Source organism: Acomys minous, assembly GCF_964271855.1.
Source record: "Acomys minous genome assembly, chromosome: 10".
Lineage (NCBI taxonomy): Eukaryota > Metazoa > Chordata > Mammalia > Rodentia > Muridae > Acomys > Acomys minous.
In genome coordinates, this window is record NC_140491.1 from 11,218,944 (window position 1) to 11,245,024 (window position 26,081).

Genomic DNA, 26,081 nt, shown 5'->3' on the forward strand with positions numbered 1-26,081 from the left:
AACTACAGTAAGATTGAATGTCTCTTTAAGTTAGCCAATTATTGTTTATCCCCTGTCAACTTTCAGGAATTATATATGGCCTATAATGAATAATGTATGATGTGTCCTTATACTATCAAATGGCTTTGAGTGTTATTTTTGTAAGTCTGAGGGCCAAAGCAGACAATATTGAATGCTTGGGTAGAGCATTTTTAGAGTAGTTGTTAAAGAAAACGTACAAGAAGGGGGCACCTAGAAAGTACTCTGGTGCCTCATATTTGACCACGTCCCCTGGATGGGGAGGCCTGGTGGCACTCAGAGGAAGGACAGCAGGTTACCAAGAAGAGACTTGATACCCTATGAGCATATACAGGAGGAGGTAATCCCCCTCAAGAACAGTCATAGGAGAGGGGAGTAAGGGGAAAATGGGAGGGAGGGAAGAATGGGAGGAGACAAGGGATGGGATAACCATTGAGATGTAACAAGAATAAATTAATAAAAAAAATGTAAAAAAATATTTAGATAGTTCACGTATATGTAATTCAGCTGAAGTAAATGTCAAGGAGCCATATGATGATGTATATGCTTGTATATGTTATTTAAATATACATGTAGACAAACATAGATGTTATGTCTTTTTTTTCCCTCCTTTATTAATTTATTCTTGTATCCTCCCATTCTTCCCTCCCTCCCAATTTCCCCTTATTCCCCTCCCCTATGACTGTTCCTGAGGGGGAGTACCTCCCCCTCTATATGATCATAGGGTATCAAGTCTCTTCTTGGTAACTTGCTGTCCTTCCTCTGAGTGCCACCAGGTCTCCCCCTCCAGGGGACATGGTCAAAGGTGAGGCACCAGAGTATGTGAGAAAGTCATATCCCACTCTCCACTCTATGGGTTATGCAGAAAAGTAAATTTTAGGAGATGGTGGAATATCAACATCTAAAATAAGCTTGCTTTTGCACACTTGCGCTTGTGTACTATTGTACAAGGATAATGGATGGCACAATCATATTAAACCATCCTCATCGATTCTAAATTTTAAGGGTTATAGTGCACTTAGTGTTACAGTCCCATAAAGTCCATGGCTGACTGCAGATGTGCTTTCAAAGGGCCTTGCTAATCTAAGCGGCAGAGCAATTTATCTCAAAGAGCTGTTTTGCCCCATGACTACCACCAGAGGGCTCAGCAGGAATTGTTCTTTTCTTAACAGCTCCTGGAGTTACTGACCTAGTAAATGTAAAGTGATTTTGCAACAGGAATGTCTAGGGAAAAGGTAGGAGGCAGAGGGTGCCTTAAAAAGACACAACCAGAATCAGTAACTAGAAAGTTGCTATAGAATAAAGGCAGTGTTTCTGAAAATCACTGTGGCCACAGATGCCTCCAGCTAAGCATGTAGTTACCAGCAGGTTCAGTAAGCTCTGAGAAACTGTGGTCTAAGAACTGGAAGGAATGACTCTTTGGTGTGTAGCGCCTGCCTTTAAATACCATTATCCTAATACACAGACTTGAAAAGTTAGTGATAAGATTGATGTACAGAATCATCACTTCACTCTTAATCCTCAGTAGGAACGACTAAAACACACAGAAATTTCTAAACTAAAAAACACAGATATGAGGGCATTCAAAGTGGAACAAAAAAGCTGTGTTTTACCATCTTTGAACAATATCAGTTCAAATGTAAAGCCAGAGAGGAAATCTTAGCTCATTGGACTATTTTATGTATATAATCAAAATATTACTTTAAAGTCTACGAGGAATATAGAATAATGACCTCCCACAACATCCATGTCTCAGTCTTGTGGATCAGTGTTACCTCTATTTAGATAAGATTGGAAAATAAGGGGTTATTATATAAATGGTTGTTAGATCAGCATACTTATTGTAGATCATAAAGCATTTATGCCTCAGAATTCTCTAAACAATAAAATGGAACAAAATGTAATAAAAGAAATTAATTTCTTATAATAAAGGTTGTAATCAAAAGTTTCAAAGACGGAATAAAGGGCCCCAAATGAAAAACCGAAGTCCTTGAAGTTTCAAGGAAAATGATTCTTTTTTGTTTGGGTGTTTTTTAATATTTTTATTTTATCATATGTAGCTATTTTTAGGTCTTTTTATTTTAAAAAAATAGTTTATTCAGATTATATCCCAATTGATAACCCATTATTTGTATCTTCGCATTCACCCCCTCCCTCCCTCTTTCACCCTATTCCCCTCTCCTAGACCTCTAAAAGTAGGGGATCCCATCCCCCACCATACGATCACAGCCTATCCGGTTTCATCTGGATAGCCTGTTTCCCCTTCCTCTGAGTGCTGTCAGTCCTCCCTACCCAGGAGAAATGGTAATATGGGGTCACCATAGTTCATGTCAGAGGCAGTCCCCACTCTTACCACAAGCATGGAGATTGAGTTGTCCATCGGCTACATCTGAACAGGGGCCTATGTTTACAGCAAGCATTGTCCTTGGTTGGTAAAGCAGTTTGTGCAGGTCCCCCTGTGTCCAGATCCGCCAGCCTTGATGGTCTTCTTGTGGGGCTCCTGGACCCTCTGGGACTTTTTGTCTCCCCATTCTTCCATACCTCTCTCACCTGGAATCTAATAGCAAGTCCCAGAATCTGTCTCAATCCCTTGCTTAGTGAAGACTTTCAGAGGACACCCATGTTGGGCTAATATCCACTTATAAATATTTACATACCATATGTGTCTTTCTGGGTCTGGGTTAAATCACTCAGGATGATCATTTCTAGTTTTATACATTTGCCTGCAAATTTCAAGATATCCTTGTTTTTAATAGCTAAGTAATATTCCGTTTTGTAAGACTTGAAAGAACAATTCTCAATTTCATAAGGAAAATGATTCTGTCATGTGAAGAAATAAATAAATGAGGGAAGGAAGGAAGGAAGGAAGGAAGGAAGAAGAGTAAGAAAAACTAAAGGAACATGACTGCTGTTAGGTACATGGGAGGAGAAAATTCATTATAGATAAGTGGGAGAGCATAGTCAGGAGGCAGGGACATTTTGTAGAACCTAGGGTGGATTGACCAGAATGAGCTATGACAAGCAGAGAGAGTGGGAGGGAAACGGAGGGAGGGAGAGGGGAGAAAGGGAAATTGGATGTAGCAGCCAGGAGGCCCAAAAGAGTAGAAAGGCCAAGTAACCTTTGGCCTTTGGCCTTTGGACAACTGCAGGAAGTTGATCCCAGCTCCTGGACCCGAGAAGTTAAGGAAAGGGGTGATATATGCCAGCCAGAAGAAACAGGTAGGGATGGAGGATTTGCAAAGAGAGCCTAGAAACCTGCTTCCACTTTGATATGGTAAATAATCATGTCAGCCCCAGGTTTGACACATCATTTTGTTACATCCAAAAAGAAAAGTTTTAAGCGCATCTCATTTTATCTCTGTATGATCCATCTTGAAATATTGTTCCCAAGATATTTAGGACTTAAAACTCTGATTCGTTTTGTGTGTGTGTGTGTGTGTGTGTGTGTGTGTGTGTGTGTGTGTGTGTGTGTATGTCTGTGTGTCTATATGTGGTATATGTGCCTTTGTGTGAATGTGTAAGTTAATATGTTTGTGAGGAAAGCAGATGTTTGTGTGTACGTATGGAAACCAGAGATTGACAATGGGTGTCTTCCTCAAATGTTCTGCACTTATAGTAATAAAGTTATTCCCTGTGGGATTTCTCCATGAACTCAGAACTTGCTAGCATATCTAGTCAAACTAACAAGGAACCTTCTGTGTCTGCCATGACTACCAGGCCTTTATGTGCTGCTGGGAATTCCAATGTTTTATCTCTGATTCTCCTGCTTTTGCAGTAAATATTTTATTCACTTAGATAAGTGCCCAATCCCCTAGTGATAAATGACTTACAATGGCATGAAAAATGAATATAGCATTCTTTTATCACACATGAATTTTTGTATAATGATACTATATTGCTACTATTTATTTAGCAAGGAATGATAGCTAAAGTCTATTCCTTATATTCATGACTCTCAGATATCTGAAGATAAAGACCAAAACAGGCTGTACAAAAAAAATCATTCTTTTTCTCTTTCAAAAATACTTTGTTATATAATATATAATATGTATTCCTATTTGAAATTTTACTCAAAGTATGGGTAGGCTGGTGTGGACCTTCTCTACTCTCTGTTTCCCGAAAGCCAGTCCTTAAGGTTATCTCAGCACTACAACAGAAGACAGCTGCAGTCTCCCCTCCTCCCTGTCTCCAGTCCTCCAGACTATCACCACCCTCTGCCACACACCTGTGGCCCTCACTCCCTACTTTGACAATGTGTGCCAGACCCCAATGGGACAGGCGCTCAATATTCAACCAAGCTCATGTCTGCCAGAAGACTAGGTGGGTTCCCTGTAGACCTTCTCCACCCTCTCTGTTCCCCCTGACCCAATTCTCATGGTTGCCCCTAGCACCACAACAGAGTATCAGATACTAGCACCCCCTTCTCCCAGCCACCAACACCAGCAAGGATTCCGTTGACCACACCAACCAGACACTAAGATCAGCAATTAATAAATGTGACTTAATGGAACTGAAAAGCTTCTATAAGGGAAAGGATGATATCAGTTGGACAAAGCAGAAGCCTACAGAATAGGAAATAGTTTTTAGCAACTGCACATCTGATAGAGGACTAATGTCTAAATCATTTAAAGACCCCAATAAACTAGATAGCCATAAAATCAAATAACCCAATTAAAAATGGGGTATAGCTATAAGCAGAAATTTTCAATAGAATGTCAGAGAAACACTTAAAGAAATTGTAAACAAACTTAGCCATTATGGAAATGCAATCAAAATCCCTTTGAAATTCTATTTTATACCTATCAGAATGGCTAAATCAATAACATATGTGACAGCTCATGCTGGCAAGGATGTGGAGCATGAGGAACACTTTTCCATTACTGGTGGGAGTGTGGGAATCAGTGCAGTGGTTCCTCAGTAAATTGGAAATTGATCTGCCTCGAGACTCAGCTGTTCCACTGTTGGGCATATTCCCAAAGGAAACTCCATCCTACCACAAGGGCACTTGCTTAGTCATGTTCATTGTAGCATTGTTCATAATAGCAAGAAGCTGTAAATGACTTAGATGTCCCTCAACTCAAGAATGGATAAAGAAAATGTGGTACATTTACACAATGGAGCTTTATTCAGCTGATAAAAAAAAAACCATGATAAAATTTGCAGACAGATGTATAGAGTTAGATAAAAGTCACCCCAGGTGAGTTAACCTGGGCTCAGGAAGACAAATATAGTATATATTCACTTATGAGTAGATATTAGCATTGTAAGTAAATGACAATCAAGCTATAATCCACGGACCACAGAGTGCAGGGAAAGAGGAGATCTTTTGGAGGAACCCATGGATCTCCCTGGGTGAAGGAAATAGAATAAAAATTTCAGGTAGACAAGGAGGGAATCATGTGGAAAGGGTGGAAGGAGAGGGTTCAAGAGAGACACCTGGAACGGGAGAACATTGGAAGGAGTGGAAACAGAGCTCGGAGAGCCTTGTGGAGTCTGAAACATCACACAAGGATCATTCTTGTACCGGACCTAGATCCTTCACATAGATGTAGCCTTTGGGCAGCTCAGACTTCGTGTGAGTCGCCTAGTAAGGGGAGTAGGGGCTACCACTGACACAGTCTCTGTCGCCAGCTTTTCAATAACTCTGCTGTGGCAGGACTACTTTGCCAGGCCACAAATGGAGAGAGGAACTCAGTCCTAATAGGACTTAATGAATCGGGGAGGGGAGCTCCACTTGTCTGAGGAATAGGCGAGGGGGAAGGGGGAATAGAGGGTGGGACCGGAAGGACAGGAGGGAGAGGGCTATGGCTGATACGGAAAGGGAATTAATTAATTAATTAATAAAAAACATGAGCATCAAAAGTGTTTTTATCAACATTAAGTTAATTTTTTTATAAATTCTAATAAATAAAGACATTAATTTACAAAAGAACTTGTATAGTTTCTTGGTTTTCTTCACCTGCCCTCTCTTCACCCGGTGATGGGGACTGAACCCAGAAGACTGCACATGTAATCCACATGGTTTAAACCCACCACATGGTTTAAACCGACCATATACCAACTAATATCTATATCTTTATCTATGATGCTTCACCAACTTCATCCTAACTTAAATGACTACATAAACTCCATGAAGCTAAAAAATAGTGTATTTTTATGCTGATAGTATTCATTACTATGCCATTATATATAGACATAATGTAAATTGCGTATTATTTTACTGTATGGACTTTACTGTAATTTTAAAAGATAATGAATCATCGTAAAAGAAAACATTTCCCATAATATATTTCACATTCACATTCACTTCTAATAACTAAATTTGCTCTTGAGTATTAGGGAACAAAATGCCTGGTACATTTCTGTGTGAAATACTCATGTATCTAAATAAACACGAACAATGGTCATACATGGTCTGATAAAACATAAAACAACTTACTATTGCAAGGATTGCTTGTTTCTTTTTCTGTTGTTTCGCTGTGACACTTTATCTTGAAGACAAAAATCCTTTATGATACATCATTTTGGGGGAGAAGTTTAAAGATGACTGAATTGTATACCGTTCTATTTCTTCTTTTCCATTTTCCTGGAATACTATCCATTTCATCTCCTTTCCTCTCCACTTACATTCTTTTGCACCCTTGATAACTGCACGCATTGCCTATTACTTGGCCCGCTTGCCTACTACTTTGTTACATTTTGTAATTGCCTCTCATCATCAAATTCTGAATTTTTGTTTTAATATGCTAAGTTCCTCAAGAATACAAAAACTTGCTTTGTCCTCTTTATTCTACATTTGCCAGGCTTTGCACCTGTATAAGAATCCCGAGACCTGTATTTTGTTCACCCAGTTCTCTTCTCCACTTACCACAAGTATGAGTCAAAAGACTTTTATTAAGTGTATGTGATATTAATGAAGGATTTGATCACCCCACTTCTGGCATTTGATCAGTGCAATTTCAGAGAGACCGGCTTTGTTGCAGTAAACACGAATACATAAATCTCCCAATGTTTTCATTACAAGAGAAAGAAGATTGAGAATCCATATGTGAAGAGGATTTTCATGACAGGAGATTTGTCCCAGGCTACACTGTTTAACGGCTTATATTCGTTCAGAGATACGAGAAAACTATTCTTAATTCTAAATAATGTAGTGAAGAGAGATGAAACTTAAATTTTTCAGTCATCTGTTCAGATCAACTAGCTGAATATGCAAGTTCTTCCATGATGTAACACTTTCTGATATATAGCAGGGGAATCTGACACAGGAAGAGACCACGGGAATCTGACGCAGGATGGGAACCTGACGCAGGAAGAGACCACCAAACTGCATCTCGTTTGCCCTAAGACTCTTCATACTTTCAATATCCTTTATCTGAGCCAATCTCAACTAAATCAATATTTACACTTATTTCTTAATATTAGAACATCTTTCAATTTGAAAATGACCACTTGTACTTAATGACACAGTATAAAGGACTTAGTAGTAGAAGTTATTTTCTGACTCTTTTGTTAACATATGTAAGTTCTAGGAAAAGTATTGGTATATTCATTGTTTTATTTAAAAATGTACCTTAAATGATTATTTTCACTATTTCCCAAAGACTCATTGTAATTTATAAAACAACATTACTCAATAACCTAGAGACTGCAATGGATTTGGTTTTCTGTAATTATTACTTCCATATATATTTTCATTTTATGTTATATTTGTATTGATTTATGCTTCGTATCTTGTACTTTGTTTCAAATTCTCCATGATTTCAAGAAATTATCTCTAGTTTTGATGGTTGCTTTGATATGCTGATCATGGAGGCTGTGTCTTCTCTTAAGAGAGTAATAACAAGACAGCAGGACTCATCAGCTAGGTATTAATGAGGAAAGGAATTTATTTTAGATGAATTTTTCAATTTTAATTAGCATTTCTTCAATTCTAGATCCAGTAAATAATTTCAGATCTGGATCCATTGATGACAAGTGTTTACAATTTAGACATTTCTGTTATTAAAGTTTGTAGGGATTTCATAGTTAGGGCGCCTTCTATTTTAGAGATGAAGGTATAGGGTTTGATAAGCTGAGAGACTCACCAGCCCTTGCCAATGTTCAGCTTAGAAAGTGAGTCTTGACATCTCCGTCTCAGCCTTTCTTAAACGCACTCTGAAGTGGCACTTCTTGAATGAATCACTTAACAGCAATTAGGTTACATTGTCCTCTCTTCTCTTTGAAACAGGAAATTTAGTTTTCATGACAATAACTGATTAACAACCTTTAAAGTGATAATTATACACATGAAAAGAAACTTTTAGAAAACTATAGTATTTCACACATACACACACACACACACACACACTCACACACGTATTTATGATTAATTATATAGAAATATTAACAGTGTCTGGGGTGGTCTTTCAAAGTTTTTATTATTTAACAGTATAAAACTATATCTGGTGCTTTCCTTGAATCTTTTCTTTAAGAACAATAGGTTTTTACTAATAAAAGGAAACCAAATTTAACTGAACAAAAGCAAAAAATGTTTCAGAACAGAATGTAATTGTCGACATCATACAACATCACAATGAAGTGATATAGTCTTTCTTTTATTTGAATATGTTAGCTCTTGAATACCTCTAGCAAAATGGTTTTCTCTGAAAATGAAGATGTTTTAATTTTTTGAAAGTACTTTAAATTAATTTTTTGCAGAGATGAGGTGGGTGGAGATGAAGTATTTGAAAGAAGGATATTGAAGTATATAGATTTGTTTAAAGAGATTTGAAAGAGTGATAAAATGCATTGAGTACAGTTCACATATTTTAAAGTGTTCTTTAGAAAAAATAGGGTAATAGTGTTGTTGTTACTCAGCTCTTCCTACTCCAACTGATGAGTAGAAGACGGATGGTGATAAGTAGAACTGAAAACTACGCTCCTCAACTAAATATAAGTTAAAGCCCTTCATTGTAAAGCAGTATTATTTGCCTAAATTAGTGAATTTCTATCTTTGAAATTCATATATTTAGTGTAATTAATACATATGGATACATAATATATAGTATACATACACATTATGTAAAATATATTCTACTTGGAAATAGTTTACTGAATGTGACAGATCATATGAAAATGGATGTGATTATTTTTAAATGTTCCATTAGCATGCTAAGTAATAGTATTCCAAATTATAGGATAAAATATCCTGAGCAGAAAAATAAAATTGTTTTATGATTTGGGAGCAATTGTAAGCAACAACAACAACATAAAACGGTGTTATGTGTAGCACATGTGGATTGAATCAGGTTGAAGAATGATTTCCACCATTGGAAAAAAATGAAAATTTTGCTGTATAATACAAGCAACATTTCATGCTTCAGTCCACAATGAATTTCATACAGCAGAAGAAAGAGGGGACTAGGACATGAAAATATATTATTAGCCTTTGACTAGGGATTAGAAAGCACCAGGTGTCAGTGTGGAGAGAGAAAATCTTGGGTGAAGTGAGGCAATCTTAAAGTAACTGGCAAGGCACCAGTGAAATAAACCAACATCCTTTCACTGTGTAACCAGGGTGACAAAGGATGGATTTAGACAAGTTAGATATTAGGCTTTTCTCATTTTACTATTACCTATCATCTATCCATCTATCTATCCATCTATCTATCTATCTATCCATCTATCCATCCATCTATCTATCTATCTATCCATCTATCTATCTATCTATCTATCTATCATCTATTTATCTACCCATCTATTATCTATCTATCTAATCTATCATCTGTGTATGTATATATGTATGTGTGTATCTATCTATCATATATCTATTAATCATCTCTTTATCATCTTCCTATCTCTCTATCATCTATTTATAAATCTATCTACTATATATACATATATAATCTTTTATTTTTCCTTATTTTTCTCTTTCTCTTCAGTAATTATTTAGCAACACCTTCATATTCAGTTTTTTTTTTTGTTTTGTTTTAAAGTCATTTTTATTTTCTCAGTTTTTGCTTTTGGAACAGCAGAATTCTTTAAAGAGGGGAAAACTCTAAGATTAGTTAAAGTGAAAACGCTGGTATCATTTCAGAATACTCTATTGTAGTGGGAGTTAAAAAACAGTTTAAATAAGCATATCTGTGGAAAACTGAATATTTTAAAAGCCTAAATGTGGAGATGGGGAAGAAGTAAGTGTGACAAATGAATAGCATGTTGGAGGAGGATATCTCAAAACAGGCCTCAACAATTGGCCCAACAAATCAATGCTGGTTTCCTAATGTGCATTTTTTATTTAATTAATTCTAATGTGCATTTTAAAATTTTTTTTGAAAATTGCATGCAAAAATACCATATTAATTTATTTCAAGCCCTCCATTTGGTAATGGATAATCCATTAGGAGTTCCCTCCTTGGAGAGAGAGAGAGAGAGAGAGAGAGAGAGAGAGAGAGAGAGAGAGAGAGAGAGTATTGTAATGACCATAGAGCTCTTGATATTGGCGTAGGTCTTGTGAGATTTTTTTACATCCACAATTTCTGCTGGTGTTGTCACTATGCAAGAGTGTTTATGGATGCAACCTCTTTGTCATATATAAAATGCATTACTTCCCAGTAGGTGTCCTGATCCTCTGACCCATACTATCTTTCAGCTCCATTTTCTGTGATGTTTCCTGAACCTCAGTTAGAGGATTGAAGATTTAGATGCATCAGTTGGTCAAGGAAATTCTTTAGTCTTATTTTATAGTTTGACCCAGGCTAAGACTATTTGGGGAAAAAACCACAACTATAAATTGAGAATATATCTCCATGAAATTTGCCTGCATACAAGTCTGTATTGCATTTTGCTGATTAATGATCGATGAGGATGGGCCCAGCTCATTGGGGAATAATGCCATGCTTAGGAAGGTGGTCCTTGATGGATAAGAAGAAGGCAAAGAAAACCATACAGAGCAGCCAGGAAACAGAATTCCTCCATGCCTTCTGCATCAGTTCATGTCTCCAGGACCCTGCCAGGTTGAGCTCATGCCCAGACTTCCCAGGATGATGGACTACAAGATGCAAAATAAAACAAACCCTTTCCTTCCCAAGTTGGTAATTACAGAAATGGAATGTCTAGCTAAAAGAGTCATATCACAATTTGTTCTCTGCATTTTGAGCAGTAGGAAATTATTCAATAGCCTTTGTGGCTGCAAAAATGAGGCTTCTTAAATGAGAAGTAAAGATACCCTTTCGTATTTTTATGAATAATAAGTATTTAGAATGTGGTTAGGAATTATAATGGATTAAAAAGGTAAAACTAGTAGGTTCTCCTATAAGATTTATAACCTTACCTTCTATTGCCCTTGTTTGCCTACAAGAACTTGAAGTTAAGACCTTATTGGTGAAGACACCACATATTTCAAACGTAATACTTAGGAGAATTATGCTGAATCAGACCTGGAAAACTCTTCCCTTAGGACTAGCTCTCACAGTATTAGAAGATGCCATGCAAGCACCAAAGAAGAAAAGCAATACTAGCCATATCAAGCTGTAAATCCAATGATCTACACTAATGACCAATAAGGTGGATATCCTCAAGGGTGTAATAGTGGCATCATTATCTTGAGAGTATCTGACAGCAGTGTAGGACTCAATGCCAGCACAGTGGAAGAAAATTCATACCTGGTACTGTAAACCTAGCCAACTTACGTTATTTAGGTGGCGGTCTTCCCACAGAAACAGTGAAACAGTGAATTGCTCCATTGCTATTCTTTCAGGACAAATAGAAGCATTTGTTGGCTGCTTTGAATTTTCTTGGGCAAGTATTTTAATATGGATTGTGTTTTTAAAGTCCTGTCCTGGAGCATCTGGAAACAATATTGCTATCTGTTCTTATCTTTACTGGCAAATGCTGAGAAAAAGTCAAGTATATGCTCAAGGAAGCCTGGGTTCAAATATGTTTAAGGAAAGAATTTTCAAAGTTTAGAAAACATGTTTCTGGGAACTTTATTAAAGATAGTTTCAAATCACCATTTAATTATGGCAACTTGTCTAAAATATGGCGCCCCATTTTTAAGACATAATTCTGAAGGATTTTTTTTTAGTTGTGAACAGCATTAGTAAAAGATAACCCTGATTATAATCTCATATTATCAGTAGAAGTCATTGAAACAAAATAATTCTGCCTCCACTTTATACTGTTTGGGAAGAAATGGCTTTTAAAGTCCGAATAGACACTCTTCACTCTGTTAATCCCAACAGCATGCAAGCAAATCAATCAATATCCAAAAGGACCTATGTCCTTCACTCCCTCCGTACACTCACACACAAAATAATCACCACCAACAAAACTAACAACAATTACACACAAAGAAGTTGTGGCTCATGATCCACTGTTAAATCCTTGAATAATTGAAAATTATTATATATATCATATTTCCTTAATTATTCTGATTATCTTTTCCTTTCTGTTACTGCTGCCATTTCATCCTACTTTCCCTCCCATCCATATCCATATACTTTCTATTTCTAGTTAGATAATTAACAGGAATCTAATAAATAATAACAAAATAGGATGAAATAAAATGAAAAAAAAAACCAAAAAAATTAAAATAGGATAAAACAAAGACAAAGAACCAACAAAACAACACCAGAAACAAAAATAGACACAAAGATACACACATTTTCACAAAAAAGAAATATCATAAAACCAAAACCCAAAAGCCATAATAAATGTGCAAAAAAATTTGTAAGCTTAAAAAAGAAGGAAGAATGGGAGGAGGAAGAGGAGGACGTGGAATGTTCTGACTCTAATTATGAGACAAGAAACTTCTAAAGATGCTATGGAATTTATTTTGTATTGGCCATCTACTGCAAGGCATGGGTACTATACTTAAGAGTGGTTTGTATTCTCAGTGAGACTCCTTTAAAGCAAACTTATTATTTGTTTGTAAGTAGTCATCAGTTGGAAATAGCCTCTGGGTCAGAGATGTTGGTGTGTGTCCACTTCTTTCAGTTGTAGGGTTCTCAATCTTATGTAAGTGGTGGATGTTCAATGAAGCAAGGATGGCAACCAACTTTCAGATTTTGAAAAAAAATAAGTTGACACAAACAGAGACTCCTTTAGGCAAATATTGCCTATTATCCTTCTAACACCTAGCATGTTGAGAATTATTGGCATACTCCTTACACAGATATCAATTTACCTTTCTATTACTGTTAATGAAAAGAGGCCTTCAAGTAGAGGAAACTGTTTAATGCTGGAAAAATTACTTTTCTTGAGAACTGAAGCTGATACAGAAATAATACAAAAATAATTGTTTAAAATGAGTATTAGAAATCAGGTTTTCCATGGATCTTTCAATTCTGTAACGTTTGCTACTCTCTTTGGTTTTCTTTGGTTTTCTGAATGTTCTACCTTCCTTTTCTCTTCATTAGTTAACTAATACTTCAGAAAAGTTCATTTTTGTTTTTGAATTCATTGGATATCAGCCCTTATTTCTAAAGGGCTTTGCAAAAACATTTATCTTGAAGGCAAAACAATTAAGAAATATAATTTTAAGTTCTGAAAACATTCAAAAAAGATTAACAGATGAAAATATTTTTAATGGATAATGATGTAAATGATGTACATTTTCCAACCTGGAACATGTAAAGGTAAGTAAATTAATAAAGGGTCATGAGATGGGGTAACAGGGAAGAGGGGAGAGAACAGAACGTAGTAATATAAAGAGGGAATAGAATGAAAGAACAGGAACAGTTTTGCATAGTGAGGCATGATTGGGAGGAGGAGGTATAAGAGCAAATATGGAAGGGATAACTAAAACTAAAGACCTGAAGAATGAGTATGTAAACACACCACTCAAGAAAATTCCTACAAATAATGCTTAAGCATACAATAAAAATAATTGGGCTGCAGTTACCTTGTAATGGAGCAACAATCTCCCTGCTCGACAACACAGATTTAACAAACAAAACCCAGTGTCCAGAGTGTGTTAACATTATTGGATTGAGAAGCTCACAAGGTCTCATGGACACCATCCTCAAACATAATAGACTACTGCCATTGCTCTCTATTACCATACAGAATATGACAGTAAGATGCTGAAGACAAAACATGTGCAAGTCATACAGCATGAACAACTCACTCTGGTGCTTATCTAGAATCTTCATCCTTACTGCCTAGGTTACACCATTCTAGAAGGCGCCAAGCACACCACTGGAGAAGAAACATAGCCATCAACACTACCCAGCTGTTGACCACGTGAGCTATTATAACAAACCCATCTGACAAGATAACCCACACTGAATCAATGGCAGCACAAATAAAGTGGGAGTAATCAGCCACTTCGTGATGGAATTTAAGCCTTGCTTCATAAGATGGCGCCTTTACTGAGTTAAAAAAAAAACAAAAAACAAACAAACAAACAAAAACAAACAAACCTGTGTCTACACAGGTCAAACATAGATCCTAGAACAAAACTACTGCAGTTATATTTAGACAAATGGACCTAGTACTAAATAATGATCCACCATTAAACTAATAGATTAGTGCATAGAGAATCTTTTCCTTACAGTACATATTCAGTCTTTAACAGAGTATCTGTATTATATCTACATTTCCCAATACTCACATATTATTGAAGTGTGTGTGTGTGTGTGTGTGTGTATTGGGTGGGGAGTGGGGCATGGAAAGAGTACAAAGGCCAGAGGATGTGGATGACTACAAAGTAATGTAGCTAGGCTCACCACAATATCAACACTACAGCTGAAAATGTGCTTTCAGGACACAGCATGGCTGGGGTGCATATATGAACTCACAGTGGTTGTGAAATCATACACAAACTTAGTAAAAGATCATGTCAGACAAAATCCAGTAGGTGAGGAAGTGTAGGAAGGGAGTCTTAGCCCTAAATGAAGAGTTTATGAAGATTGATAGTGTCTGAGAAAAGAAAAATTAGTTATAAAAGGTGGTGAATATAATCAAAACATAATGTATCCATTCCTCAAGAAGCAATAAAATATTTTAAAGTAAACAACATGTGAATTATCTTTGAATTTTTGTTTATTGTCTGACCCTTATCATGAACGCTGTATTTAGTCATTCTCAGATTACAGGAAAATAATTACTTAATTAAAAAATTGAATACATGTATGCTAATTTGAAATGTTAAGTTCTAATGGCATTAAAGCACTTGAAATTTATATTTTGTTTCAAAAATCTCAATAAGGAGAATTGTATTGTTTGTTCAAAACCAGCCAATTTGAAGTTCTTAATGTCTATAATTTAAAGTAAACCAAATAAGCAGAAAAGCATATGGTAACAAGCAAGCATTAGGCATTGACATGTATTCATTTGCTGTCTATTATTTTAATTAATTCTGTACCATCAAATCCAAGACTACACAACAAGTGTATCAATTACTCCGTGCTTGATGTACTCATTTATCTAATTCCCCCCTCAAGGGGTAGAAGCGGTCTAGATACTTTTATTTCTTTTAAAATTACTAATTAATGTCAACAATTGTAATCTCACATAAAGTTAGACCAGCTTGAGAAGAAATATCGAGAAAATAATGAATTTTTGTCTTCTAAGCATTCCCAAACCCTGAATTCATGAATCAAGTCTCCAAACACCAGAACAGAACATAAGAAAATACCTGTGCACGCAACAAACACTCTCGGGGGCTCAGAAGACATAGTAGGAGCAAAAGCAGATACACAATGACCAAGCAAATTTGTTTTTCCAAAAAAAATATTAAAAATATCATATGCATTATTTATTTATTTATTTTCATAGTGAAAATCCTCACATGAGCTATTCCAACACAATAAGAATTTGAAATGAAAAAAAAAAACCCACAGTCTATACAATGAAAACCATTCATTTCAGGACAATGTCAAACACTTAACAAAGTAGAAGGTTTTGGACAAACGATGCAATTCTTCTTATTGAGATTTTTTAAATAAAATATAAATTTCATGTGCTTTAATGCCATTAGGACTTAACATTTCAATTTAGTGTACATGTATTCAATTTTTTAATGAAGTAGTTATTTTCCTGTAACATGAGAATGACTAAATACAGAATTCATGATAAGGGTCAGAGAATAAACAAAACATACATGAGTATTTAAGCACTACATGCTTATCATTATTTTTGTTAAATTTCAAGATTTCCTTGTTTTTAATAGCTGAATAGTATCCCGTTGTGTAAATGTACCACAGTTTCTTTATCTTTCTTAAGTTGAGGGACATCTAGATTGTTTTCAGAGTCTGGCTATTAGAAATAAAGCTGCTATGAACATAGTTGAGCAAAGTCCTTGTTGTATGGTGGAGCATCTTTCAGATATATGCCCAGGAGTGGTATGGCTGGGTTCTTGAGGTAAAACTATTCTCAATTTTCTGAGAAAGCACGAGATTGATTTCCAAAGTGGTTATACAAATTTGCAATCCCACCATTAATTGAGGAGTGTTCCCCTTTCTCCACATCCTCACCAGTATGTGCTGTCACCTGAGTTTTTTATCTTAGCCATTTCAGTAGGGATAAGTTGAAATCCCAGACTCATTTTGCTTTGCATTTCCCAGAAAAACATGCATGGTATGTACTCACTTGTAAATGGACATTAGCCAAATATACACAGAATTAAAATACAATAAAATATACAGAAGTAAGGAAACTAAATAACAAGGAGGACCCTAGGGAGATGGCTTGATTCTCAACCAGAAGGACAAATAGACACTGAGGCAGATGAAGAGAGGGAACAGGAAGGGAGCCTATCATAGAGGTCTTTGAAAAGATTCTGCCCAGCAGAGGATCCAAACAGATGCTAAGACACACAGCCAAACTTTGAGGTGGAACACAGGGAGTCTTATGGAAGAGTTGGGATTAGAGGGTTCTGGAGGGGTCAGGAACTCCACAAAGAGCAGTGGAGCCGAAAAACAAGGTGGAGGTGGGAAGTGCAGAGACTGATGCATCAACCAAGGACAAAGCATGGTGAGAATCTAAACTCTCTGCTCAGATGCAGTAGGTAGGCAGCACTGTCTCCTTTTGGGTATCATAATATGAGGAGTAGGGACTACTTCAGTCATGTGTCTGGCCCACACATGTTGATCACTTCCCCCTGGTGGGGTGGCCTTGCCAAGCCACAGAGAAAGGATACAGGCAATCCAGATGAGACTTGATAGGCTGAGGTGAGATGTTAGGAGAGGATAGCTCCCCTTTCGGAGAACTGTGGAAGGACAGCAGAATGAGGGATGGATGGTGGGAAAGGAAGGTCATGGGGGAGGGATTACAATTGGGATGTATAATGAACAAATTAAAAATTTAAAACAAAACACATTTCTGAGTAACAATTAGGCCTTGAGATGAGGGGTAGATTCAATAATCTACCTTTTGTTCTATCCTCCCTCTGTATTTCTCTATCCCCTTTCCTTCTTTTCAGCTCCTACCTCCTTACTTACAAAAGAAAGAAAAAAGGAAAAGAAATACATCCCTGAGTCAAACATAGTTTACTTTCTCTAAAAGACCAATAATACTTATAACCAACTTCCAATGAAAATAAGCATCTGTAGATCAAGAGGGTAAACAGAAACTTATCCAACCCCTCTTAGAGGAAATGGGAAGTCCGTCACTCTCTTAAGGTTTCTTCAGGCTGATTTCCTCTAACTTCATGGAATTATGCTTGTTGATTTTTGCTCTGGTGTCTTTACCTGAGCCTAAGTTATAACATTTATTCTCTACTTTTTCTACTAGAAATTTCAGATCCAGGATTAAAATTTTGATCCATTTAAAATTAATTTGTGTTGGGGCTACAAGTGAAGGAGCTAGTAGCTTTGTATACACATAGATAGCCATTTGCTACAAAAGTTGTCTTTTTTCCAATGTATGCTTCTGACATCTTTGTTAAGACCTATAGCCATATAGACTTTTATGTCTGGGTCCTTGATTCTGTTTCATTGACCAATGCTTCTGTGTTTGTGTCTGCACCATGGTATTGTTACTACTATGTCTTCCTAATAGGACTTGAAAATAAACATGGGGTTGCCTCTTGCAATTTTTTTGTAATGTTCATAGAAGTTTTGGCTATCCAGAATGCTGTGCAGTGGACACTGGTTAACACAGGATCGCACAACTGACCACAGTTGAGGGTACAAGTTCTCAGTCACAAATGAGACCTCTGCATCACACCACCTCTTCCCACAGCTCAGGGAGCTTTGTGTTAGAGAAGTAAGAGTGGAGATAAGAGCCAGAGGTCAGGCGAGACAGAAGCAAAATTCTAGCTGCTGGACATGAGATAAAACTGCACTGATGAAGGTGTCAATGTGGTTTTATGCAGAAGACCTGCATAAGCTCAGGCCATGAGATCCTAGTTTCACTGGGAAGGGGTTTATGAGCCCATTGCTACCTAAAGCCTTTTGAAACATTAATGTCTTCTGGTAAAAGATGGAGTCAGTTTTCTTTTATCTTTTTTTAATTTTTATTTTGCTATATTTTTAAAATATATTTTATTAATTTATTCATATTACATCTAAATTGTTATCCCATTCCTTCTATCCTCTCATTCCTCCCTCCCTGCCATTTTCCTCTTACTCCCCTCCCCTATGATTATGACTGAGGGGGACCTCATCCCCCCCTGTATATGCTCATAGGGTATCAAGTCTCTTCTTGGTAGCCAGCTATTCCACTCTTTGGAATATACCCAGAAGATGCTCCTGCACACAACAAGAACATTTGTTCAACCATGCTCAGAGCAGCTTTATTCAAAATAGCCAGAACCTGGAAACAGCCTAAGTATCCCTCAGTAGAAGAATGGATAAAGAAACTGTGGTACATTTACACTATGGAAAACTACTTAGCTATTAAAAACAAGGAATTTCCAAAATTTGTGGACAAATTGATTGAACTAGAAATGATCATAATGAGTGAGTTAACCCAGAAGCAGAAAGTGTCAAATGGTATATACTCACTTATATCAGGACACTAGCCCAAGGGGCATGTCCCATGAAAGTCTTCACTTACCAGGAAAGTGGGACAGAGGGGAGGACATCCTACTGGGACTCTAGGTGAGAGAAGCATGGGAGAATGGGGGTCAGTTTTCTTAAGGGTGCTGCTCTTGATAGGTTGACATTCTGCATGGGTGTGCCTTGTTTTAGCTAACTTCCTATTGCTGTGATAAAACGCTATGACAAAAAGCAACTCAAGGAGGAAGGGACTGTTTCATTTGCACTTCTGCTTCCACTTCCTCTTTAAAGTCCACTAATGAGGGAAGACAGGCCAGGATCTCAGGGCGAGAACATCAAGGTAGGCACTCATGCAGAGAAGTTAAAGAGAAGAGACGGTTCCTGGCTTACTCCTCATGATTTTCTCAGCCTACCTTCTTATACCACCCAGACCACTCACCCAGGGGCATCACCAATGCTTGTGCGATAGCTACACCATTCACTAATTAATGAATGAGGTTTTCCCATGTGTCAATCTATTTGAGAGGATTTTATCAATCAAGTTTCCCTTATTCCAATAGCTGTGGCTTGTTTAAGGTTGGCATAAAACTACCCAGCATATACCTCACACTCAGAGTTTATGACCAGAACAAATAGGAGTTAATAGGTAATTAAATTAATAATAACAGAGGACAAAAGGTCATAGGGCAGAAGAGTGCTGTTATGTAGAGAGTAAGAATGAGGGCTTAAGCATGATATAATGCAAATACATTGTATGGAATTCTCAAAGAATTGATAAAATAATTTAAAATATACTTACTAGGATTTGACTGCTTTAATCCAAGGAAATATATTTAAGTAATGTATGCAATGTGTATTTGAACTAGTTTATTTCACATCTTACATTCTTTGTTAAGTTCATGTTATACATTACAAAAATATAAACCAGGCATAGTGGTACATCTTTTAATTCAGCACTCAAGTAGGCAGAGGCAAGAGGGTAGCTGTGAGTTTGAGGCCAGCCTTGTCTACAAAGTGAGCTTAGGACAGCCAAGGCTACATAGAGAAAACCTGTCACAAAAAACCAATATGTGTGTGTGTGTGTGTGTGTGTGTGTGTGTGTGTGTGTGTGTGTAATATGTAATTTGATTATATTTTTTTCATTTAGCTTATATTTTATATTATTTTAACAATTTTTGTTTTCTATACCTCTCATTAGCTTTAGTTTTTAGCTGCTTAACTAAGTTTCCCAATAGCTGCCTGTTTTACTTGATAGAACAGTTTTTTCACAGTAAACTGAAAGATTATTTGTTGTATTGTTTTTGTAGAGAGAATTGAAACATACTTGGAATCAATGGAAGAGAGCTGAGATTAAACTGATATTTTTCATTTTTCCCATTTATTAAGATTCTTAGATTTTGCAACATACTTTTAAAAACTAGAACATTATTAGTTCTTGGAATTGAATATATATGGAAAGTAACCTGTGAAGTTTAACTAATAATTGAAACCCAGAATTTGGTAGTATGTCATTCTTTTTTGATACCTATTTTTCCTAATTGCAGTAGTTTCCTTATAGTCTGGAAAATTTCAGAAAGTCCCGGTTAAAAGGAGGAAGAAGTGCTGCTCTTTCCCTAGATGACTTGGAGCGGAGAGAGAAAGATGACAACATTAGCTTCAAGAACCTTCACCTAGTGGGCTGCCTTTAACAGATAGATCTTATCCCATAAACTCCCAGAAGCCTTAAAAAATATCACCACCTGATGAGGGCTTGGACACACATGCACTTTTTGTGGACCTTTTATATCCAACACTAATATTCTATTACTTTCTTATAAATGAACACAACAGGCTCTGCTTCCTACAAACATATTCTTCTCATAACTATACCTATAAATCATATAATTAATTCTTGATAAATTATGGGACCATGTTTAAATTACCTCAGAACTTCAAAGTATACAAAATCTGATTGGCAGGAGGGGGCCTGAGCATATCTTTATCTCTACTACATGGAGGATAGATGCCTTGTTTCCTTCATCACCCACATTTAAGACAGTGCTGTGGATGAGTCAACTCTGTTTATTAAAACAAAGAAGAAAATGAGTTCTATAAACTGTCACGGAAAGGGGAATGACACTTCATATATTTAATGAAATGTCTTTATTAAAAATTCTGTAGTGAAGCATATTCAGAAGTGTATAATGTCCCTATCATGACGTCTCACCATCCCCGCTTATTTTATGCAAGGTATAATTTTATATTACATCTCTATCGCATTGGCTCTAACCTGCAGGAGTAACCCACCACTGCACCATTACAGAATCTTCAGGAGATTTCTGCTCTAATTTCAGAAGGACATTAACAAGAAAGGTAAAGTCACTTGAATTCCAAGTTGAGTTTCTATTCCTAAAGCACTCAGGCCAGTCACTGGCAATTTTCCTCTATTAAGAAACACAAAATAAGGCACGCAAGTAATATGTACTCAAGGAAAAGTACATTCTGCCCTGGTCATGCAAGTTTTACTGACATTTTAAGTAGAAAGGTTGAAGGAATCAAGTCCATTTCTGAGTAATTTTGTAAGTTAAAGAAAGATTGATTCATTCTGCAGCAGGAAGCACCTAGAGCATGGTAAAAATAAGAGCTGCTAATGAAAGTCATGCAACTATACGGATATCTGTGCTTTAGTCAAGAATAAATACACAGAAATGTAAAAGTCACTTAGGAAACTTTTGGCAAATTATCTGTTGCATGTATATGTGCCTATGTACATTTACAAATAATTTTTCTTAAGATTATAGAAGTTCAGGAAACATCTTGTTTTTTGTTCTTTCTCTGACTCTTATGTTATGAATGCAAATCTTCTTTAGTCTGAATGAATAATGTTTAATACATGCTAATCTGAAGCATGTACGCTGATTAGAGCATTTGGTCCCCAAATAGGCCAGAGATCTTTTCAGGAAAAGTCATTTATTTCTCTTCACCACTATTAAGACTTAACAGAGTCCAGCAGAGTCACCTCTTCTGTGATCAAGCCAAGATCTTTAAACTACCAAGTGTTAATTTGAAAATACTACATCAATGTGAATCTGGTTGCTCTGCCTCTCTATTCTTGGAAAACCAACACTCAAATTACTCAGAAGATATGAGCTAGAAAGAAAGCATATGCAGTAAATGCTTATCATAATAGGTTATTCTACATATTCTATTTCCACTGAATCATATAAGTGTGCAATAATACGGTAGAATTGAAAAGCTTTCTGAAACCCATCATTACTTGAAACTAAATGTGGTTACCCTGGGGCACAACTTTATGAAAACAATTAATGAGAGTTTTCCTCCTAGAATTAGATTTTGCCATTTAATGAAAAATAATACATGCAGGTTCAATCAAATAAATTTTAATAGTGTTTACTTTCCTATTACACTTGAACATTGTTTTAAACTTTGAATAGAAATATCTTGTCGGGAAAAGTTGAATCCCAGGGGCACATTTTTGAAGGGTTGCTCTAAAAGCTGTGTTTAAATCATTTTGGTTCACGGAAATCCACTTTCCTTATTAATATGGAGTTCTTGTCACAAGAAAATCCAATAATCAAAATAGTATTAGGGAGAAATAAAATGCAAGGCAATAGCACTACTCTATTAGAAAGCGATTCCCAGTTAGCATTTGGTCCATGTTGAACAGAGTCTTCATTCTTAACCTCTTCTTTCTTTTTCCCCCACAGGATTCTTATATTAGGAGTTCCACTGTGCATTCAGGCTTAGTTAAAAAAAAAAAAAAGGCTGCAGTAGAGTCAGTTACTTTCTTAGTGTGTCACATAAAAAGGAAACCTGCTAATCTTTCTATATAGTTTAAAGAACAAATGGTTGATAAATATTGTAATTTGATCCATCTTAATATCCATCTTTCCACCCTATCTCTATCACTTTTTCTTTGTTCTCCTTTTCCCTGCTTCTCTTTCTCTCCCTACTGGTATTCCTAATAAATCTGGATATTATAATTCCTAAAATATTGAATTAGAACCAGCTCAAAAACATGAAGTCCTGGGTCTGAAATGCAAATCACACTTCACTTCTTAATTATTATGTAAGATTCTAATCCTTATAATTAATTTAGGAAAGGTTTATTGAAAGAGATTCAGTGTACTACATGGGTACATTCAGTCTCTGGATTCTGTGAAGAGAATGGATCTATATATCACCTAGATATACATAAAAGCATCGAGGTAAATACAGTCTGACAAAAAACTAATGCTTCATTTCTGAGAAAGCATTCTTGTTGATTTAAATATATCTCAAACAACACATTGATGTGCATGAACACTTGAGTTACTATCAACAAACTAGACCAATATTTATTTATACCATGTAGATCTGAACATGTAATATTGGCAGAATAGATAATTTTATGTTGTTTTTAGTGGTTTTGAAGGTCCTGTTATAGAATGAATTATTTTGACCCTGGCACTGAAGGTTGAGCAATTTCAAGGTTTTGCGGCCAGGTGGGAGTACTGATTGATGGCTACCCAGCAGTCTACATGCATGTGTTGTTGTATGTTTACATGCTCACGCATACATAGTTCTTTCTCTGTGTCTAGACATACAGTTACAGGTGGCTTAAGAGGCCTTAAATGGTTAGGAAGAATTAAACTTTGTAAGTGCTTTTAAACATGGAGACATTTCCCAAGCCCCAATAAATATAAAACAAAGACCAGATCCTCCTCCTTGGAACTTTAGTATTTTTGTTTGTTTTGACATTGAGTGGGTTCACTGTCTTAGTTGCAATTTCAGACTCATGTATTTGTTGCAATTCTGTGATGAACCAGAATCACCAATTGTAGTTTCAACTCCTGATTCTCCCCAGGAACCACGTATTCATACTATTTCTAATGAAAAAAAAAAGCAGCAATATTTAGTCTGTAGTTTAACTAGATAGACTATTCTTCCAGTACCACAATTTTCATTCCCTTTTATTTCCAAGAACAGACATTTGAGTGTGATCTAATTGGGTGACTTAAACAGACCTGTTTCAGAAAGAGGCTGTAAGCCACTTGGCACAATTGATCTATTTTCTCTGCATGAGTTTGTTTGTTTGTTGGTTGGTTGGTTGTTTCTTTCTTTGTTTTTTTTTTTTTCACCTATTTAAAATAAATGTTTCCCTTCTATAAAATGTCCTGAGCGAATTTTCCTCTCCTTCTATTTCTGTTAGTTCCTTCCCACCTCCTTTCCCATGGGCATACACTCCCTTAAATGGCTTTATTACTGCCCAGAAAGAATGAGAAGGTTGAACAGAGCCTATTCTCCTCCATAGGCAATAGAGCCTACCCAGCTCCTGAGCACCATGGAAACACTGATGAGTGTTTGTGAATCTGTAACTGTCCTTTTCAATAGCACACCTTCTATATGACAGTCAGCACAGCACCAGCTGTTATCACATACTCTGATTTTCTGTTAGCCTTTGAGATTGAGTTTCCTGCTAGCTAGAACTGATTGTTCCTGACTCTAAGAGTGCCAATGTAAACAAATATTAGACTTTTAAGATTAAGCTTATTTTCCCTGTTCTTAACATTCAGAACCGTGTAGTTGGCTACAGTAATCTTCGTCTGTTTGAGTAGGCACAGTGCTATGGCAGTGTCCTCACCTTCTTTGTTTCTGAGAAGCATGTGATTAGCTGGCACCAGCACCATCTCAGCCATGATTGCAAATCATGCAGTACATTCTCGTACAATTACAACGTGTTAAAAAAAATCCTATTTAAGTTTGTTCTTATAATTGTTTTCTAGAAGAGAATAGCATTGTATATTCATTGCAATTTATGAAATAAGTTAAATAACAAGCCATCATGAATTGAAGGAAAGTGGTATTTAGATCTGTATAGGCTGGACCTGAAATGACTTGTACTGGCTGAAAATACTTAGAGTAGTTCTAAATAATTCTGAAGTTCAACTGCTTTGCCAAAAAGAATAGAGATATCAGTAATTCTTTTCAGTTTTATGATTGTGGCCATTATCAGACAGGCTTTACTATTAAACCAGTGGGGCGAATAGAGGAAGAATGGCATTGGGCTACCATTAAGTAAATGCATATGTAATTAGGTTCTTTCTTTCCATTTTGCAAACGGCACTGATATACAAAGAACATAGCAGAGATCATTTCTTTGAGTAAAGCATTCTGAAGGTAATTCTTCAACTCCTTTAGCAAGCTTTCTGGAGTGCGCTTATTTCTTGCCCAGTATCTTTCAACTCAAATTCTTATGAACCTTGTGCTTGTTGTTGTTGTTGATTTTGTTATGTTTGTGCATGTGTGTGTGTGTGTGTGTGTGTGTGTGTGTGCGTGTGTATAAAGATGGAAAAGACCACAGACAACTGAACAAAGGCAAAATACTAAATAAAATCTTCAAGAGGAGAAAAGTTGATGATATTTTAATAAGTAAAGCCATGTTTTTATATTATTACATTTCTGTTTTCATGATCAAATGTTCTGACCTATAGCAACATAGATGTAGTGAGTTTATTTTAGTTTACATTTCCAGGTCACAGGCTCTTGTACGCAAGACAAAACAAGGAATTCAAGGAACTAGTTATACCACATTAGCAGTCAAGAACAAAGAAACAGAGAGTTTTGGGTGACTATTTAGACAGAAAACTCTCTGCCATGTTCTCATTTGGAAAACTAGTACCCTGCACTCCAGGCATACTCAGGTAATCAAGTTTATTGCTTCTCAAGTCTCTGATGGAGTTGAAGACCAGGTAGGTTAGTTTTACAATGAAACTTATGTGTTTATGGGTTAAGATGTCTTTAGGTCTAGATTGATGTTATAAGTTTATAATGACAAGATGTGATGGAGATTGATTTACATTCAGAATTTTAGATGCACCAAGATAGGAAAGATGTTTTCTTCAAGATTGTCAAATACAAATAGCCAAAACACTAAGAATGTAACAAAGATATAATTCCTGAATATATCATGGTTCTTCTTGGTATTGGTAGTTTATTGTAAATACATGTGATAAAATAAATGTATATGTAAAAAAATTTAAATGTTTAATTAATTAAAAAGAAAAGAACAAAGAAAGACTATATATACAAGTATCCTTGCTTGCTTACTTGCTTTCTTGCTTCTTTGCTTGCTGTCTCTCTTCTTTTCACCCTCAT